Source organism: Engystomops pustulosus, chromosome 8, assembly GCF_040894005.1.
Source record: "Engystomops pustulosus chromosome 8, aEngPut4.maternal, whole genome shotgun sequence".
In the NCBI taxonomy this organism is placed as follows: domain Eukaryota; kingdom Metazoa; phylum Chordata; class Amphibia; order Anura; family Leptodactylidae; genus Engystomops; species Engystomops pustulosus.
Window position 1 is genome coordinate 29023806 of NC_092418.1, and position 9516 is coordinate 29033321.

Genomic DNA, 9516 nt, shown 5'->3' on the forward strand with positions numbered 1-9516 from the left:
ATAAGACAATGATGCCTCTTTTGTTTCTTAAAAACAGCGCCACCTCTGGCTACAGGTTGTGTCTAATATTGCAGCTCGACTTTATTGAAGTAAATGGGGCTTAGCTACTGCACTAAACACAGGAAGAGAGATAATGGGGGATTTTCCCTGTATTGCCCTGGGATTACGGCACACGCGAACGGATTGTGGCGCATCGGCGCTGGCATGCACGCGGCGGAAATCGGGGGGAGTGTCCGAACGAAAACCCGACGGATTTCGGAAAAACCGCCGCATTAAAAAAAAAAGTGTCACGGAACTTGCACTTACCTTCACTAGGAATAGGCCAGTGAACTTGAGTGCGTTCCGATGCTCTTCAGCGCAGCAGCACCACCTGGTGGACGTCGGAGGAACTGCCTTAATGAATCTCGGCCGGACCCGAATCCACCGCAGAGAATGCGCTGCTGGATCGCGAATGGACCGGGTAAGTAAATCTGCCCCACTGTGGCAGGAAACAGAGATTTCTTTCTTAAATCTCTTACAGTACAGTGGAGCTCGAAAAGTTTTCTGAATCACAATGAACTGAGATTGAACCAGGACAATATATAATTCCTTTGGCATTTTTCATCCTACTTTCTCAGGTTAAAGGGGTTTTACAGTTTCACAGGAAAAACCCTTGGGATTCAAGGTGATGAGAACCCCTTGGGGGCTGGGAGAGGTGTTCAGCAGCCATCACAGGATGAGGAGAGGTAATGTTCAGCAGTGACCACTAGAGATGAGCGAATTAAAGTATATTGGGGCACATTTACTGTCCGACGAGGATGAAGTCAGGCGCGATTCACTAAGATTGTGCGCCCGATATCCTGCATGTGACGCTTCCCCGCTGGGGTCTTCCCCGCTGAGTTCACCATCTTCTTCCTGGTGTATGTAAGTGCATTGTCTTGCAACACAATTTGAATCATATGACCAGGACCACCACAAGGAAGTTTGGGGCCCCTGATTGGCAAATTTTGTGGGCTCCCCACAGAATGATCATCCACCCTTGTGTACACAGTGAGTTCCCTGAACCTGGAAAGCAAGAAGAGTTTTCTGTGAATTAGGGCCCCTTCTCCTCCTTGGGGCCCCCTGAACACAGTCACACTTAATCCCCCCAGATGGCGGCCATGCAACTGACAATGGAGGTGGGAGCCCATAAAACCTGCAGCAGAATATGGAAGATATAGTCTGGAGATACCTGAGCAAAATACTCAGCAATTTCCATCAACTACCAAGAACTGTAACCCCATTTTCATAATCAGTGGGTTCCAAGCAATCAGACCGCCCCCCATTAGATTGTTATTCTGTAGCAATCAAATGTGATACAACCCCTTTAAGGTCCATTTAAATCTATAGTTTGTATCAATAATGCAGGACAGACTATGAGAGTACACATCCTAAAGAATTAGGTCTCATGTGATTGGTTGAGGCCCATAAGACATTGGTGCCCATCACCCACTGATATCCATTGAAAGTGACCGCTGAGCTGCAGGACCTGTACAGTGTGGTGAAACAAGGTGCCTGCACCGTGCCGGACCATGACCCTGCACAACAGAAGTCAATGGAGGCCATAAATCAGCTGCCGAATGTGCGGCTAGCACATGGCCCCCAAACACGGTCATGTGCATGAGCCCTTAGAGATATTATTTGAAGCAGCTCCTCAAAAATAAAAATCTAAAGAGGGGCCTTCTGCTTCATTAAAGGGATTTTGTTTTACAATTAAATCATTGATGACCTTCTGTTGGAAGTCCCGGCATATCAATGCGTGGCTTGGATAGCCAATTAATTTCATTGGGTAGTGTGTAATGCGAACACACTGGGGCTTATTTACTAAGGGTCACAGATCCCGTTTTCACCGTTTTCGGGATTTGCGCAGCTTTGACAGGTATTTAACAGGTGTCTGTGCTGGGATTGTGTCGAACGCAATCGGATTTTGGCGCAGCTGCGCCGGCTTTCATGCGACAGGGATGGGGGGGGGGGCGTGGTCGTTGGACGATCCCACTGATTGGGACTGGGCGAGGTATTTAACTTTCAAATTGTGTCACAAGACAATGCACTTACATACACCAGGAATCTTAGTGAATCGCGGCACAGTGCATGAGGTCTTCTTTAAGTATCCTCTAAGGAGATGGCCACATGTGTAAGTGGTGCGGGGGGCAGGATATGAGGTAATTTACCAATATACATCTAGTAATAGTTCTGCTCCGCTAACTTGATATGTAAAGTGATGTCTCCTGTTCTTTTACCTCATCAGCCAGAGATTCCTGACCATAAAATGGCCGCAGATGGAGGGTCATGTGATCTCTGATCATGAACAGTCAACCTGCCAGGACCTTATGATAGTTCTCATAAATATAAGATCAAGGACCTGGCAGGGTAGTACAGAGATCACTTTACATATCAGGAAAGCGGAGCAGAACTATTACTGTATATTGGTAAGTTACCTCAGATCCAGCCCCCGCCCACACTTACAGACATTACAAAACATGAGGTAAAGTGGGCAACCCCTTTAAGTATCTTAGTCCTCTACAATTCTTTAAGTTGATATCTTATAGTGTACTCTTTAAATCCTCTCCTAACTTCCCACATAATTCCCAAATAACACTGATACTACTGTAGACAGTGGGGCTCATTTACTAAGGGTCCGCGGACCACATTTTCGTCGGGCTTTCCAACGATTTCCGTTTTGCAATGCATTTAACAGGGATTTTTGATGCAAGGGATCGGATTTTGGCATAATCGAGCCGACTTTCATGCGACGCAAATCGGGGGCGTGGCATTCGGACAACCCGATGGATTCGGATTACGTGCGGGATTTAAAATTCAAATTGTGTTGCAAGATCAGCACTTAAATGCATCGGGAATAAGAAGGTGAACTCCGGCGGACCTGAGCGGGGACGCGACACATGCAGGATATGGGGCGCACGATCTTAGTGAATAGCTCCGGACGTCATCTTCGTTTGACCGTCCGTACCAGGGATCGCGGTAAGTAAATTTGCCCCAATGTGATGAAACTACTTTATGGGCACCAAATGTGAGACTGGGACTACAATCCCCTATAGAACTGTACTGTACTGTACCCAGGGGCCGACAACCCAAACCCAAAAAGTATGAAATGCGGATTAAATAGAAGCAGAATGTTAAACACAAAAGATCCTAAAAATGTCTAAAAAATGCAAAATGATGAATATGAATCATAGCCATAATGTGAGCCCTTGAGAGAGATTTAAGGGATTATGGGAAGTAACTTGTACGGCTTTGTGTCAGTGATATATAACCGCTGTATGAGTCAGCAATACGCCGGGACTGACAGCTCTGGCACCGACTTCTCATCTATAATACACTCCATATCAGGACCCAAGTTTCTCCCTTACCTACTTATTAGAGTTTGTCTGTTCTGTGACTGGATTACACGGGAACGCGTATACTGTGGGAGGAAGATCTACATAAGCTTTTGTAATTGCTGTAGTGACATGGATGTGAAAAGTCTTAAAGGAGATGATACAGAATACAGAGAATACAGGTCCAATGATATGGAAAAATCATTTAATGTAAAAAAATTGAAGACTCAAACATCTCTCTATGGAAGTTTACCCATCTAGACACATACAGATATAAAGGGCTATCATTTTAGGTTGTGTAGGATCTGTCTGCTGGGATTTCCTGCTGTGATTGAGGGAGAAAGACCTGGTTATTCTAAAGTTTGGTAACAGAATGAATTATAAGCAGAATATGAACTTAGTGCTGAGTTTACAGATGGATGTGTCTGTTTTTCAAATGCTGCAAGATAGATTTGATTATTTATGATGTGATCTATCCTAAAGGATCAGTCACAGAGGTATAGATAAAGGCTCAGCTCTATAGGCAAGAAGCTTTAGTAGACCCAAACCAAGCCATGGGTTGTATGCAGCTTGTGCTGTGCTCTATGAGTACTGTGAACCCATTTTGGTATCTAACTAGCGTGACTTGGGGTTACTCCTATGGGCGTTGTCTTAGTGACCCTGTTTGTGTTCTGCTTTAACACCTGTACAACGATTTTGACTTTCCTGCTCCCTTTTGCTCCTTGTCTAGTAAAAAGAGTGTGCACAGCTCTGGGAGCTAAATTCGTATATATTCTATCTACTGCCAATGCGCTAATCTCTAATCCTATGCTGTCACCTACTAACTACTTGTGGTGTTGCAGCTGAAATGTAATCTGCCTGTGAAATAAGGGTTAAGGTTTACACTGTTTACAATTAAAGGTAATACTATGTTTATCTTTCTCTGTAGGGAGGTCACCCACTGGTTAGAAGCCTGGAATTCTCCCAGAGTGGAGATATATATATTCCCTCTCACTGGATCTCAGGGAAGTTATAGCGTGAAGTGCAACAAAGTGCATTCAGTATCAGAAGGTCTGCAAAGAGAAGCAATCTACAGCTGCCGTCTCCCTCAGAGGGCTATTCCTCTAACAGTACTGGGACTTTGTGTGTGTTCCTCCTCAGCCTGTTACCCATTGGTGCATTTGAAGTCTGTTATATGTTCATCAACCCTATCTCCATATGTGATCCCTGGTTGCCGCTACCATCATGGGCCTCCCCTTCATCATCTGCCCAGGAATCCCCTTATTACATAAACACCAGGAGTGCCCAAGGGGAAACCATCCATGATATTGCAGCCTCCACCTCTTCTTGTATCCCCTCTATGGCCGTGTTTGGCATAGACAAGGCCTGTTCACCTGGACCAACCATCCGTGACATGAGTCTCGAGACTCAAGCCAGCCCCTCAGGTATCAGGGAATCCAGCAGCTCCCAAACCAAGGTCAGGCCCTGGTGAGTGAACCTTCCACATGGATAGTGACGTAGTGAAGGCTGAGGGAACAACTCTTTGGCCGGGAACTAGAGATGAGCAAACCATTTGAAATTCGATTTGTAAAAGCTTCTTCCATTTTTTCAAGAGATTTAGAATCATATACCCTATCCATTGATATAATTCATAATCTACAAACCAACAAATACATTTCCTCATCTGTACTGGGAACCTTTAAAGGGGTTTTCCGAGAGTTCCGAAAAAAAACTATAGGTGGCCGGGAGCGGGCTGCTTAAAACAATAAAGATGTACTTACCTTCCAGTGCCCTCCGGAATCCAGCGCTGCATTCAGCTTCCGGCCGGCCGTGGCCGGGTACGCCTATCCGTCCCTATACACAGCATTGTGAATGCGGGCTGGAAGGTTGGCGGGTCCGGCCGGAAGCTGAATGCAGCGCTGCTCTGGCGGCCATGTTTGTTTACATGGCGCCCGGACCGGAGCGACAGCAGCGCTGGATAACGGAGGGCACCGGAAGGTAAGTAAATCTTTATTGTTTTAAGCAGCCCGCTCCCGGCCACCTATAGTTTTTTTTCAAAACTCGGACGACCCCTTTAATGTTCAGGAACCCTCCTATGGGGGTGTATTTTGTACCCAGTGGTTACCAGGGATTGGACAAGGGCTTTTTATTTGTGGGAGCACAGGTCCTTTACATTTTATAGGCTCAAGAAGTGGTGGCCGGAGAAGAGGTAACCAGACCAGCAGCATTACAGGAGCTATTAAACAAGTGTCGGATTTTATCCAGACAGTAACATCCATCTGTAACATTCAGACCAGTTTCTTGTCAATAAAGAGCAGGATATAGTCTGGCAAGTTGAAATGCCTTTCAAACAGCTATGGGGTCCAAGATGCCTACAATGTGCTCAGGTCCTCCTGCTCTATAGCATGCTGCCTGCAGATAGGACACTATATACAATCTGCTCAGCACCTCTGGCTCTATAACATGGAGTGTGCAGATAGTACACTATGTACAATCTGCTTAGCTCCTCCTGCTCTATAACATGCTGCCTGCAGGTAGGACACTTTGTACAATCTGCTTAGCTCCTCCTGCTCTATAACATGCTGCCTGCATGTTCCCTTTAACTAGTATCTAACTATCCTGACCGGACAGAGTGACTTCTTGGTTCCCCCTCCACCTGGTAACCTACATTCTGATATTCAGTCTTGTATCTATTGAATTATAGAAGAAGCCTGTGTTCTGTTCCTCTCGTGCCTCTGCTTTCGGCTTCTAGCAGAATTCTCTATTTCATTTCCAGTGTCAGATCATCTCCTCGCAGAGCATCTCGCCACATTTTGTCAGAGATAACAGAGCCGATAGCAGGCAGTCAATAAATTACTTGGCCTCATTAAAAGCAAATATCTGGATCCTGTCACGGTGTCACTGCCTCATAATGTGCTACTTACATCCCAATGAATCATTAAACCAAAGAGCAAACCAAGACCAAATACTCTATGGAGACAAGCGAGCGCCACAGTCCGTCCTCCATGAATTTTAGATGGACGCTCAGATGACGACTATTTTCCAGGCTGCAGAATCATTGGAAAGCAAATACAATATTTAATATGTCTCATAAATTTATTTTACTGTAGAGAGAGCAGCCCCAGAATCAGAGGGAGACCGCTCCCCAATCTCCAACATATCCAGACACATCGTGATCCCCAGGATTTCTCAAGAACAGTTTATAAATCCTGATGGGACAAGATCCAAGAAAAATAGTTCAAAGGTTTTGCCTTTAATTTGGAAGAAGTTGGTTCTGTATTTAAGGCCCCACGGGAGGAATTGAATTGATGAGTTGAAATGGTACAAACTGGTCGAAATGTTGCTGCAAAGATAAATGATTTCTAAAAAAAATATATAATAAATTTGCCAACTGCCTTAATAAAGATGTACTTTTAGTTTGTGTATGCAGCCCCTATGCAGAATAATGTGCAACTGGTCAACGATGCTTACATATCTAGGTTTATTCTGATCCCACTGTCCCATGTGTTTGGTAACTGAAAAGTAGATATTTGAGTGACAGATAGATAGATAGATAGATAGATAGATAGATAGATAGATAGATAGATATGAGATAGATAGATAGATAGATAGATAGATAGATAGATATGTAGATAGATAGATATGAGATAGATAGATAGATAGATAGATAGATAGATAGATAGATAGATAGATAGATACAAGAAAAAAATGAGACTGCACTCCAAGGTAAATGCGAAAAAAAGGATGGGAGCTTTATTAGCCCAAGTGCAACATTTTAGACCCTGTTCAGGATCCTTTTTCAAGCTAATAAAGCTCCCATCCATTTTTTCACATTTACCTTGGAGTGCAGTCTCATTTTTTCTTGGATATATTTGTCTGGTGTGTCAAGACCAGGATATTGGGGTTTGCACCCACAAAGTTATTTGGCAATCTTGGTGCTGCTGGACTTTTCAAATGTTGTCTAGATAGAAGATAGATAGATAGATAGATAGATAGATATGAGATAGATAGATAGACAGACAGACAGACAGATAGATAGATAGATAGATAGATAGATAGACAGACAGACAGACAGACAGACAGACAGACAGACAGACAGATAGGAGATAGATAGATAGATAGATAGATAGATAGATAGGAGATAGATAGATAGATAGATAGATAGATAGGTATGAGATAGATAGATAGATAGATATGAGATAGATAGATAGATAGATAGATAGATAGATATGAGATAGATAGATAGATAGACAGATAGATAGATAGATAGATAGATAGATAGATATGAGATAGATAAATAGATAGATAGATAGGTAGATAGAGATATAGATAGATAGATAGATAGATATGAGAGATAGATGATAAAAACTTAACCAGATCTAGCACTGCTATGTATACCAAAGGGTGCCAGCTGAAAGAGTAAGGCTATATTCACGCTGCCGTTGCCCGCCCGTACCGTACCGTTGCCCGCCCCTCTCCATAGGAAGTAATGGCGCACGGCGCCGTATTACGGCAAAAGATAGGACAGGTCCTATCTTTTTCTGGGTACGGAGCGGTACGGTCCCGTGCGCCCATTGCTGTCTATGGAGGACTTATATTGGCCGTATATACGTCGGCCGTATATACGTCCTCCATACGTTAGTGTGAATGTAGCCTAAGGCAGTAAACACTATGGGCCAGATGTATCGCTGTTCTGCGCTCAAGTCTCTTTGTTGCGCCTTAATTCTGGTGCATTGTTGCGCCACAATTATCACAAGCTACAACCATCTGTGATGAGGTGAGTTCCTGCCTTTTATTAATCACTTTACTTTAGGCTGTTAGATTCAGGCACTTACATGTGATCCTCCTACAAGCTCCTCTCTGCTTCTCCCACAGCCCAGAATGAAGATAACACTCACAGCAGCACCCAGGTGTGTGACACCCTGCACCCAGTGACCTCCTCAGCAGTGGCTTCTCCTGGAGGGGATCCAGCAGTGCTGGTCTTCTACTTTTAAACATGATAAAGAGTTTAACATGAAATTACAACTAAATTCTCCCTTTGCTATCAAGCAACATTCATTATCTCCAGTTGGTTCAGAACTAGATTGATAGCTCTTATCTTAGGTCATATTGCACAACATTTGCACAAGAAAATATTTTTAATTTGGATGAGACTCTGAGTGTAGCAATGATGGAGATGTTCCTAGGGAGCAATAACTACAGTATGAAACATTCCTGCCAACTACAGATGAACATCTGTAGACCAAACATCTCTGATCTCCATCCCAACCCTCAATGTCATGATAAGAAATTATTTTGACCACCATTCTTCTATGTTGTTCCAAAGCTGAGGTTCTGCTGATGTGTATCAATGATTGGTTCCATATTGGTTTGTCTTTATCTTTAGGCTACAATAATCAGCTATAACGGGTATCACAGGCGTCTGTAACAAAGATTTAATGTTAATCCTGGTTCTTTTGACAACCCAACATTTTTGAAAATCCAGTTGTCACAGAGACCAAAAAAGTTCTGGTTGGGGTTACAATGATAAAATATACAGTTCCAACTTACATACAAATTCAACTTAAGAACAAACCTACAGACCCTATCTTGTATGTAACCCGGGGACTGCCTGTACATAGTTTTATCCATATAATGGGGCAAAAGAAAAGAAAATATGGCCAAATTTCTACTGGCCAAAAAATATAGGCTTAATTGAACTTTGAAGGCCTCAATTCCAGACCTGGGACTCAACAGTTTTAGAAGCTTTATGTTCTTTTGTTAACCTATATATATGCAAGGAATTTTGGGGCCTACTTTTTGTCTTCTAATCAATGATGTATTTATTCTTGGATTTCTTTGGTTATGATACAGCAGAGGCTTAGAAGAGCTGATGCTACTAGAGATCACACCTAACGTCACTTGCTGTTTTGCAGTAATATACACTACGTCAACCCCTGGATGTCCAGTTTGATGCTATGGTGTGATTTATGATAAGGCTTTTGGATGTTCCTTACTTGGAATTGTAAGACACAATGCTTACTTTCCAATAAGTCAGTGTCCTCTGATCTCTTGACGTGTATTCTGATGGGATCGATCTTCCTATCTCTGTCACCTACGTAGATCGTGTATAGTCAGCTAAAAGGGCAGCTTTACTAATGGACACTGTTTCTTATCATAAATCTCCATAAAATATTGAATACAT